The 12,065-nt window shown below is 42.3% G+C and overlaps 1 protein-coding gene across 4 annotated transcripts in view; it reads left to right on the top strand.

Annotated features, from left to right (window-relative positions):
- The first annotated feature begins 4,016 nt into the window (after positions 1-4,016).
- P4HA1 (prolyl 4-hydroxylase subunit alpha 1) overlaps positions 4,017-12,065 on the top strand; it is a 70,847-nt gene continuing 62,798 nt past the window's right edge. For 3 of the 4 annotated variants that reach the window (XM_027858562.1, XM_027858545.1, XM_027858556.1), the window contains exon 1: positions 4,017-4,113. The gene's annotated coding sequence lies outside the window, so the exon portion shown is untranslated. Of the gene's footprint in view, positions 4,114-4,735; positions 4,800-12,065 lie in introns of those variants that run through there. The other variant, XM_027858553.1, reaches the window with a different exon arrangement.

Genomic DNA, 12,065 nt, shown 5'->3' with positions numbered 1-12,065 from the left:
AGCTGATGGTTTTGATTAGGGTGGTATATTTTTAAGCATATCCCATACTTGGATGGATAGTTGCTGAAGATTTCTCAGAATAACCTTTATATTTCCTGAAAATATTGATTGGAGATTTTTATGGCCAATACATAGCATTTTGCGTGTTCAAACAGTAAGAGATGGCCTAAAGAAGAAACATACTAAAAAAGATTGGATGTGGGAAGAAAAATAAAGTAATAAAGTAATCTATCTTTAGATATAGATTGTTTCCTACATATCAATACTTCACTATCTCTTAAATCAATTTATTTGGACTATATTAGGCCCTCTGCCCAACAGTGCAGATTCATTACTACTCTTTTCATTTTGTGTGGTTCTTGCCTGTGTCATCTTATATATCTTCCATTGAAGATATTTTATTGGTTTGTTCGAAAACTAAGTATTTCAACATTACATGGGTAGCAGTACAAGCAACTTATTTTCAAAAAAATTTTTTTTCCAGCCAAACACAAGGTTTACTAGAACATCACTCGGGGTGAGAGTTAAAGAATCCATCATATTGGCCAGCCTCTTAAGGAATCTAAGCATTTGTATCGCTAGCGAAAGTACGCCAGTTCCTAAGAATCTGAGCCCTTGGCTAGGTTCTTAAGGAATCTGAGCCTCAAAATCTTTTTAAAAATATGTTTGAAAGGTTTTTTATCATAATTAAACTAAGCTCACTTGGTATTTTCTTCTACAATCTTTCTTTTGTGCCTCATTGTGGCTCAAAAGTACCATCTGGGTCAGAACTATAACAAGCACCTGGACAACCAGGATTTTGTCCCAGGGCATTGGCATGGTATCCTCAGCTTCACTCCCTGTAGGATGGGTGGTATATTTCCTTCCTATACTGACCACTGTCTAGTGACCTGCTTTCCCACTAACCATATTCCCACTGGGATATGAGATACCTACTCCCCTGTTATGCTTGCACCCAAGCTTGGACTATATTCTGCACTGTTCTTGCACTCAACTGAATTTGCTCAAAGGCACAAGATTTTAGGGTTCACTCTGGCAGAATGGGTGGATGAGAACAATTTGTTCCAATAGCTATGAAGGTGGCTGAAGCAGGTGCTGTGCAGCGCTTAGATTTTAGTCATCAAAGACACCAAGGTCATCCACTACATCCAGCCATCTTGACTTTTGTCCTGCCACTGGACTTCGATGACTCTGGAAGAGAAAGTGAAGCCGATGATTTTGTGCAACTCTGCCTCACTTAAGTCCAGTTCACTCTCAAGTAAAGACATCACCCATCATCCATTAATTTACCCCAATATCATGATGTCATTGGTCCAACTAAGGATGAACACCACCAAGACATAAAGGTTTTGAGGCCTAGACTGGCAACAGACTGCCTCTTTTTTTTTTTTTTTTTTAAGGCAATTGGGATTAAGTGGCTTGCCCAGGGTCACACAGCTAGTAAGTGTCACGTGTTTGGTCTGAGGCCAGATTTGAACTCAAGTCCTCCTGACTTCAGGGCCGGTGCTCTATCCACTGTGGCCCCTAGCTGCCCCAACAGACTGCCTGTTGTCTCAGCACCATTCCAAGATTGGAGGCCATCACCCCCAAAAGGCTGGCCACTAGGAGATGCCACACCAACTAAATGTGAAAATGTATAGGGCTTGTGATTGGCAGTGATGGTGGGAGCTCCCAAACACTGAGATAAAGGGTCCTGGATGTAAGTTTCATCCTGGTTTTAAGTTTCAATAGCACTTATTCAGTAAGTGACAACTCTTTTCTTACACTGGTGTTTCCTTCCTGCCTCTTGCAATCTATTCAGGTATATTTGCTTCCTGTCATGTAAACAATAGACATAAATGAACGGAATGTAATTGAGTTGAACCATGGCAGGAGGACCTTTTCATAAAACAATCCCCAGTGCTGGCAGCTGAATCCAGATGGATATTGAAGAGATGAATGACTCATTTACTGAGGCTTCAACTCAACATATATTAAGCATGCACAAGGCTAGGAACAGAATGCAGAAACAAAAATGAAACTGTCCTGGAGGACGAACTCCAGGACCTTATATTTGACTGGGGGGGTAGGAAGCACAGCATTTGCACAGACAATTGTTAACAAGATTGATTGATAAGTAAAACCAAGGTAATTTAAGAAAGAGAAGGTTTCTAACAAGAATGGGAGGGGCAATCCTGGAAGACTGCCTATAGAAGGTGACCTCACCAGCTGGAAAGGATGTGGGGAAATCTTAGAGGTTATCTAATCCAATCATCTCACTCTATGTACGGTGACAAAGCTGAGGACTAAAGCACTTAAGTGACTTGTCCAAGGTCGCAGGATTCAAATCTTGAGCTTCTGATTCCACTCTTTCCTTTCCCCTAGGCTTCCAAAAATCTGCTGATTTGTGGGATAATGGAAAAAGCCCTACTTCTACAGTCAGAGGTGCTGGGTTCAAATCTCCTCTCTGACACTTACTGTTTGACCTTTGGCAAATCACTTAAGTTCCCCAAGCTTGTAAAAGTTCCTATGCAAACACCTTTGGATTTGCAATGCTACAATGCTAACCCCCAAGAAAGGAATACACATTTTTATCCAGGACCTACTATGAACTACGCCCTTTACAAATATTGTCTTATTGGATCCTCAAAACAACCCTGGGAGGTAGGAGCTATTATTATGCCCATTTTATTGTTCTGTTCTGGTTAGTCACGTCAGACTCTTCTCGACCCTATTTGGGGTCTTCTTGGCAGAGATACTGCAGTGCTTTGCCATTTCCTTCTCACTTGACAGATAGGGAAACTGAGGCAAGCAGGATTAAGTGACTTGTCCAGGGTTACGTAGCTAGTAAGTCTCTGAGTCCAGATTTGAACTCAGGAAAAGGAATCTTCCTGATTTCCAAGCACAGCAATCTATCCACTGTACCACCTAACCGCCCCATTTTATAGATGGGCAAACTGAGGAAGGCAGAGGTTAAGTGACTTGTCCAGGGTCTCACAACTAGGGGATGCAAAAAGTTACCTGATAATAATAACAGCTAACATTTACATAGCACTCACTAGTGCCAGGCACTGCACTAAGTGCTTTATAATTATTATCTCATCCGACCCTCACAACAATACTGGGAAGTAGGAGTTAAAATTAACCTCATTTTACAGTTGGGGAAACTGAGGAAAGCAGAGAGCAAGTGACTTGCCCAGGTTCACCCAGCTAGCGGATGCAACACGTTTCCCGATAACAATAGCTAACACTTATATAGCACTTCCCAGATGCCAGGCACCGTGCTAAGGCCTTTACAATTACTATCTCATTTGACCCTCACAACAACCTTACCAGGGCGGTTCTATTATTACCACCACTTTACAGCTGGGGAAACTGAGGCAGGCAGCGGGTAAATGACTCTCCCAGAGTCTCACAAACACAACACATTCCAGATGAGCGGAGCGAGGGGCGGCAAGACAGGCCAACCAGGGTGACCCTGAAACACTGGGGTCGAGACGCATTCACCAACCCCCCTCCACAATCCTGACTCTTCCTCCCTTTTCCCCCACCCCCTTTCTCCCTAGCAGCCTTTCTTTCCAGCTTTTTCTTGCTTTCACTTCTGCACCGGGCACCCACAGGCGTGGCCCGAGGCGGTATGCGGACTTTCCACTAAGGAAAACCTCGGGCGCTTAAATTGGAATCCAAGGCGGGGATGTGGGCGAGCCCGTGAGCCCAGCCTAACCCACAGGGTAGCGGCGGAAGCCTTGCGCACGCGCACTTGCATCCTACTTAGGCTCCAGCCCCGCCTCCCTCCTAAAGCGTGTCCGACTCTCCTCCCACTCTCCTCCGCCGGCTGTCTGGGATGGGCCAGCTGGCGAAGGCGCCTGCGCACCAAGTTGCTGGTGTGATCTAGCTCACGTAGAGCGGGTTCAGCTTGGAAGCAGGAGTGCGAGTTCCCTCCCCCGCCTTCGCGGTGAAGGGGCGGGGCGGGCTCGCGCGCCGCCGGAGGCTATAAAAGGACTTACGGGCTCCCTCTATCGCTCAGTCGAACCGCTGCCAGCTGGAGGGGAGGTTCCTCTAGTTTACGGGCAAAGCGGGGTGTGAGCAAGAGGTGGGGGCGGGCGAACGGCTTCTACCCTACTGCCTACCCAGGTGAGAGGCGCCTCGCTGTCAGCAGTCTCCAGGGCCTTGCCGAAGCCGGGCGCCCCCTCTCCTCTCCGACTCAACTGGGCTGGGGGTGGGATGTGCAAGTTGAGGGGGGGGGTCGCCCCTGTTTACTATCTCATCCCCCGCCGTTCCTCCATCCGCAGCTGCTCTGGGGGATTGCGCTCTCCTGGAACCCTAGCTGCTTTCATGGGCTCTCCTAGTTCCCTTTTCTTCCTCTCCTTCTTCCTCATCCCCACTTTTCTCCTCTCTCCACCTCTTCATCATTTACTTTTTCCTTCTCTTCCTTCCCTCTCCCCTTGCGTAGCTTAGGAGCTGAATCGCCCCCCTCCTTACAGCTTGGTCCTTCCTCCACAACTCCCCCACCTCCACTTGAGTAGTGGAGCAGCCCGAATTCTTAAGGGACCTGGACGCACCTTCTTGAATTTTCTTTCTGGGCTTGAAATTTACCAGTCCCTTTCCCTGAGGCCCCTCTCATACCTGTCCTCCCCCCTCCCCTGGAGTCTCTCCCACTCAGGCGGGGGTGGGAGAATGGGAAGGGGGAAGTGGGGGAACTGGGCGTGGATTTCTTGGCCTGCCAAGCAGATGGCTAGCATGAGACGATGGAGCTAGGCTGTCTCAAAGTTCTGAATCGCACTTTTTCCCCCCGCCGAAAGCTGGAAGCCCTGCCCTAGGTAGGCTGTCTTTGGTCTCTTGACAAGGCATCAGGTCTCTGGAAATAGAAGTGCCCAGAAAAGTCCAAACTCAACCTCTTTTATTGCGCATAGGGGCTGTAGTGAAAATCTCAGCTGTAGAGTTGAAGTTCAGGGCCCAAGGTTTCGGGACTTCGTGCGCGCCCAGGAAATAGCCACAAGCTGACACAAGTTAGCCTGAGGAAATCTTCCCCTTTTTTAATTTCCTTCCCTCCTACTCATCTTCTCTGAAGTGAAATCTGTTTGCCTGAAATTTTTGTAAAACGTTCGGGTAGGATTAAGTGTTGTGTGTATTTTAAAGATTTCATCAGTTAAATTCAGCCTTTGTTTGGGATAGTACCTGGAGTGATTAATGTGGCCAAAATGCTGTTGAAGGGGAATACGTTAATATTAGATCTTGTTTTCCTCCGTAAAAAAAAGGGGGGGGAATAATTCAGTTTTGTGGAATAGGTGGCTGCAGCAATTCATATTTCAAAGAAATCTGGTAACAAAATGCAGTTGAAATACACTTTAGCACGTTTAGGCTGGACTTGAGAATATTGTGGTCATTACAAGTTTGTACCCTTCTTTTTTAAAGAATGGATTGTGAAATGGAGAGTCTACTCTTGGAATTGATGTAAGAAGCCAAAGATCCGTGTGCTTTAACTTAACTCTTTAAGATCCCAGTTTCTTGGAGGAGGAATGAGTGGGGGGAAGGGGAAATACGTGGCAGCAACATTCTTTCGACAACCTTTTTTTTGCTTACTTCACAAGAGAAAATCACTTATTTCTTTTTTATTTACACTTACAGGATGCGAATGTGGAATAGGTGTTATTGAGATAGCTGGTTAAAAATACCTCTCACGAGGCAGGAATAGTAGTAGTTAATACTTTCTTGGAGGGATTTTCCAGCTTTAAACTTCTAAAGGCACAATGGGATTTTACAATTTACTTGATCATTCAAAAGAATGGAAAGTTTTGAAGAGCTTTAAAATTTTTTACGTCTAGATTAATGCCTCTTATGAGCTTTGTTTTTTAGGCATGTGTCCATAAATATGAATTTCATATTTTAAGATGAATAACATTGGTCAGTCTGGGAAATGCAGATTGCATACTTTTGAAAGGATGTGATTAGTTTGGGTTTTGCTAGAGCATGTATGTGCTTTGTATTCTGTAGGCATTATAAGTCACTGAAATCAAATGTGTATTATAGATTTGAGACTGGAAGTAGATAAACTTCTTAATTTATACAATCTTCTTCCAGTAGACCTTTTGAACTGAGTCGAATCCTTGAAATATTGAAAACCAAGACTTAAGTACTAAAAACAAACTACTTTTTTTGCAAGAGGATTATTGCAATGGCTAATCTGTGTTATAGAAACTAGAAGAAATAAGAATGCTAAATTGGCCCAGATATTTGTAATAGCAAGAAATTCCAAAAGAATACTCTAATATTTTGTAAGTGTTATATCCCCCAAGGCATTGTTTTAATAACAAAACCGTATTTTCATTCCAATGAATAATTAACTGTTGTTGGGCTTTGTTTTATTTTTTAAGTAAAATGAGCCTCTCATTCCACAGAAATCAAATGCTTAAAAGCTTGGTATCCCTGTCTCAAGACTCTCCACACTCCAGTCCATCCTCTACTCAGCTACCAAAATGATCTTCCTAAAGAGCGGATATGATTATCGTACCTTCCACCCCACCCCCTCAATAAACTGCCATTTGTCCTTATTACCTCCAGAATCAAATATAAAGTCCTCTGTTTGGATTTTAAAATGCTTTATAACCTAGCACCTTCCAACTTTTTCAGTCTTCTCACACTTTACTCCCCTCTATCCACTTGATCCAATGACACTGCCTTCCTAGTTCTGTTATTAAAACAATGCCTTGGGGGATATAACACTTAGAAAATATTAGAATATTCTTTTGGAATTTCTGTGCATCACATAAATTTGCGTTTCTTGAAAACTGTGTTGGGCAGTTGGCCACTCAGCATGGGAGTCTGTTTAGATTCCAAACTACAAATTGATGGACAGTACAAATAAACTTTTAGAAAAGGACAGAATCTCAGAATTGGAGGAGACCCAAGAGACCAGCTAATCCAACCCATGTCTGAACAAAAATTCCATCTATACATTTCCCAGCAAATTGGTCATCTGGATTTTGCTTTAAGACTGCTAGTGAATGTAAGTGCAGCTAGTTCAACTTTTGGATGGCTCCCATGGTTAGGAAGATATTCCTTATCTCAAGTTTAAGTTGCCTCTCTGAAACTTCCATCCCTTGTTCTTAGTTCTGTCCTCTAGCTAACATGATCTCTCTATGTCTTTGCTTCATTGGACTATATATCTTCATTTCCATCAATATCCATAGACCTGGTCAGACCCCACTTAAGAACTTCTGCTCCAAGTCTTCTTTCTGTTTTCCAAGCTAAACATTTCCCATTCCTTTAAATGGACATTATTAACATTTACCAATTCCCTACCCTGTGAGACTTCTTTATATAAAAATTCAATCCAACAAACATTTATTAAGCACCTGCTGGGTGGTATTATGCTTAGTCCGAGGGATACAAAGACAGAAATGAAAACTGTTCCTTCCCTCCCCTCAAGTAGCTTGTGTTCTACTTGAGAGAGAAGGAAGGAAGAAAATGTCCACAGGTGGTTCAGTAAGGAAGAGTTCTTACACTTGAGGAATTGAGAAGAACTTCTTGTAGGAGATGACTTTGGAGCTAACTCTAGAAGGGTTTCCAAGAGGCAGAGGTGGGCAGAGAGGTTTCTAGACAAGGAGGAAAGCCTGTGCAGAGACACCGAGGTAGGATATGGAGGATCATATGTGAAGAACAACACATAGGTTAGTTTGGCTAGAACATAATGGGTGTGATGAGATGCTTCATGATAAGGCACACATATGTAATCTGGAAAGATAGTCTGGAGCTGGGCTGCAAAAATACCAGAGAAGTTTATAGTGTATCCTAGAGTCAATAGGAAGCTATTGGAGCTTCTTGATTTGGAAAGTGACATAACTAGACCTGTATTTTAGGAATAATTGTATGTATTGGAGAGGGAAGAGGCTAGATAGAGGGAAATGAGTTAGTCTATTGCAGTAGTCCAGGTGAAAAGTGGTAAGGGCTTAAACTAGACTGGTGGTGAGAAGGGAATGGATGGGAGGGATACCATCTTGTAGTGGTAGAGCTGATAAGACTTGTCTCTTGATTGGGTATAACAGATGAGTGAAGAGCTGAGAATGATTCCTAGATTATGAATTTATGTAAAGAATGGTGGTGCCCTCAACAGAAAAGGATGTTAGGAAGAGAGATGAAGGGGGCTGTGTGTGTGTGTGTGTATGTGTGTGTGTGTGTGATGTTGAATGGAACATAACCTGGAATAACCTATGGGATGGGCTGAGATGTATAGCAGCCAGTTAATGACTTGGAGCTGAGGAGAAAAATGAGGACTGGATGGGTAGATTTGGGAGTTAATGGCATAGGGATGGTAGTTGAATCCATGGGAGCTGGGGAGATCACCCAAAGAGTATATAGAGAGCAGAGTAGAGGACTTAGTAGAGTGGAAGGTTAGAGGTACAGAAAAGGGGTGGGGCATCTATGATGATCCTGTGAAGGAGCCTGAGAAAGATCAGTCAAACAGATAGGACACGAACCTGGAGCCAAGGGGGAGACCATATCCAGAGTGAATGTTCAACAGTATCAAATGCTGCAGAGAGGTCCCAAAGGATGACTGGGAAAAGGTTGTTGGATTTATCTATAAAGAGATCGTTGGCGAACTTGGAGGGAGAGTTTAGTCAAGTGGTGGGGTCCAAAGACAGATTGCAAGAGATTGAGAAGTTCGTGGGAGATGGGAAAGTAGAGGCACCAAGTGTATACACCCTTCTCTAGGAAGGGAACTAGGACATAGCTTGAGGATATAATAGAATCATGTGAAGGTTTTTAAGGATGGGAGAGATCTGGGCATGTTTATAGATTCTAGGGGAGAAACTGATGGAATAAGGAGAGATTGAAAATTAGGGAGAGAGAGGGGATGAGTAAAGGGTCGAGTTCCAGAGAAGAGGAGGGGACGTAAGTCAAAACAAGCAGAAGAGTTGGCCTTGGCAAGGGAATTTGAGGTGTAAAACTGGGGAGAATTGGTAGCTTGTAATAAATGGCCTCAGTTTTGTTTTCAGTAAAGGGTCAGTCAAGATCCTCTGCTGAGGAGAACGCTATGCATTTAGTTTGAGGAGAGATTTGGAATAGTGAAGGGAGGCAAGGGAATAAGCATTTATTAGGTGCCTACTATGTTCCAGGCACTGTGTGAAGAACTTTTCAAATATTATGTCATTTGCTCCTTACAACAACCCTATTAGGTAGGTGCTATTATTCTGCTCATTTTATAGTTGAGGAAACTGAGGCAGATAGATGCTAAATTACTTGCCCAGGGTCACAGAGCTAGGAAGTGTCTAAGACTGAATTTGAACTCAGGTATTCCTGAGTCTGGGCCCAGTACTCTATCTACTTCAACATCGAGTTGCCTAGTTGGAATGGAAACTAGGGAATATAAAGACAAATAAAATAAATGGAGTGCAACAGCAGGACAGGCAGAGTAGATGACCAATTTAGCAGACCTAGTTAGCATGCTTGTCTGACTTTTATTAGTGATATTTAGCAGCAGTCAAGTAGAACCAAGTAATCCAGGGTCTGATTTGGGAAAAGGAAGAGCTAAATTGCCTTCCCTATCTGTGGATATAGGGAAAATTCATCACCAAATAAGGGATAGAGAAGATCACAGAAGATAAAATGGATGATTTTCATTATATAAAACTAAAAAAGCTTTTGCATGAACAAAACTAATGCAGCCAAAATTTGAAGAGAAAAGATAACTTGAAAAAAATCTTTGTAGCAAATTTCTGTGATAAAAGTTTCACATTCAAGATTTATTAAGAACTGATTGAGTTCCATAAGACTTAAGTACCATTCCCCACTAGATAAATGATCAAAGGATATGAACAAGCATTTTTCAAAGGAAAAACTCCAAAGTATCAAAAACCATACAAGAATGCTCTAAAATCACTAACAATATGTAAAATAAAGGAACTCTGAGGGTCCACTGCATACTTGACAGGTCGGCAAAGATAACAAAAGAGGAAAACAACAAATATTGGAAGGGCTACAGGGACATGAAATACAAAGCTGTGAATTGGTCCAGCCATTCTGGTAATAAATTTGGAACACTGAGTGTGTCCCTTCCCCCCCACCCCCTGCCACCAACCGCATGCCCTGTGATCCAACTATATCACTCTTAGGCCTATATCCCCAAAGAGGTCAAAGAAAGAAGAAAAGTATGTACAAAAATATTTATAGCAGTTCCTTTTGAAGTAGCCCCAAACTGAAAACTAAAAGGGCTCCTCCCTATTGTGGAATGACTGAACAGATTATGGTGAATGAATATAATGGAATATACTAGAAGAAATGAAGAAATAATTTTTAGAGGAAACTAGGAAGACATGTATGAAATGAACAGAACAAGAAGAACAGTTTATACAATGACAACAACGTTGTCAAGAAAAACAATTTTGAAAGATGTTAGGACTTTGATCAGTGCAATAAATGATAAGTCTTAAGTCCAGAGGAGTGGAGATGAAACACATTGCTCACCTCCTGCCAAAAAGGTGATGGACTTAAATTGCATAATGATCTGGACTTGGCCAGAGTGGGAAATTGTTTTGCTATAATACACATATTTTTATGAAGTTTTTCTTTTATTCAGTGAGGGTGTGTGACAGGGAGAGATAATATGTTTGGGAGGAAAGGGATGAGCTGAACTAGGGCAAGGGGGCAAGAATTCAAAGGAGAGGACAGTGTAAGGTTGAACTAGTTGGAAAGTGAATCCAGAGCCAGAGGTGTTGACATGGGAAAGCCAGGAGGGCTGTAGTGATTGATGGTGCTTTCTTTCTTTGCTATGTGGGAGCTCCCTGCAGGGATACCCATCACAACTCACCTTAAAATTAAAGAGTTGCCTGAATTTCAGAGAAGTTGTGGCTTGCCCACGGTCACACAGCCAGTAAATGTCAGAAGTGGGATTTGAACCCAGTTCTTTTTGGCTCTTAAGTTTCGGGGCTATATCCACTCACTATCATACCTCTTATCTTGAATAAATGGTAATTTTGGTATGACTAGTACTGAGAATGAGGTCAGAAATTTGGTTGAATATAGAAAGCTATTTTAGGTTGCTAGAAAATTGTTAGTATCAAGAGGTGAATTCATTGGAACACGTCAGACTATACAACAGAGAAAAATCCACACTGCCTTCCCAATGCAGATTGCAGCCTGGCCTCCTCACTGAACAGTGCTATTTCCAAGAACTAGCATGCTGTCATAAAAAGAACATTAGATTTTTCACCAGTGGATGTGGGGTCTTGGTTGTGCCGTGTGACCTTGTATAACTTAATTTCTCTGATATTCAGTTTTCTCGTAAGATAGGATTACTACTTGGACTACCAACCTGAAAGCCATTGTAAGGAATAGATAGATAACGCAAGTAAAATACATTTAAAATTCACCAAGTGCCGCACAAGTGTGAAGTAAATGAACTTTTAGTCCCCTACTCTGCATTGCCCTTACCTACCCCTCTTTCAGATTCTCTCCAGCCTTGAAGGCCCAGCTCAAGGCTCCCATCTCCCTCTTTTACCACCAGCATTGGCAAACCTTGTCTTGCTTCATCTTTGCTAATTTGCACAGAGTAAAGCAAAATTGTGCTTTCTAATTTAGCAGACTCTTCATTCCAAGTTTGTTGTTTGAAAACAAAGCATATATTGCACAGTATGATTTATTTCATACGTTGTTACCCTAAAGTTCTTGTTGGTGGTTATTATTGTCCTGAAACAATATTACTTTTAATTGTTCTTCTCTCATCTTTTTTATGTATGGATACTTTTTTTTTTTCTGGGTCTACTTTTATTATTACTAAAAAAAATCAGGAATCGCTTGCAAACTTCTAATGAATCTTAACAAATTGGGGAGTGGGGAAAGATGCCTGGAATTTGAGGTTCTCTGTCCTGTATGGGAAAACCAAATGAAATTTTCTCTCTAAGACTATGAAATGTATCCCACAAAGGTTATGTGAAGATCATGTAAGGTGTGCAGCTGTAGCCTATCCTTATGAAAGGATCTGCACATTTTCCTGTTATTATAGTGAATAAATGGAATCCATTTTTTCTTTCTCAAATTTCCGCTCCCCCCTACATTTATTAGGAAATCCTACCTGGGTTAGAGGAATC

The sequence above is a fragment of the Vombatus ursinus genome, unplaced genomic scaffold (genome assembly GCF_900497805.2).
Source record: "Vombatus ursinus unplaced genomic scaffold, bare-nosed wombat genome assembly UNPS02000749.1, whole genome shotgun sequence".
NCBI classification, from domain to species: Eukaryota; Metazoa; Chordata; class Mammalia; order Diprotodontia; family Vombatidae; genus Vombatus; species Vombatus ursinus.
This window is presented reverse-complemented; position numbering and strand designations above follow the sequence as displayed.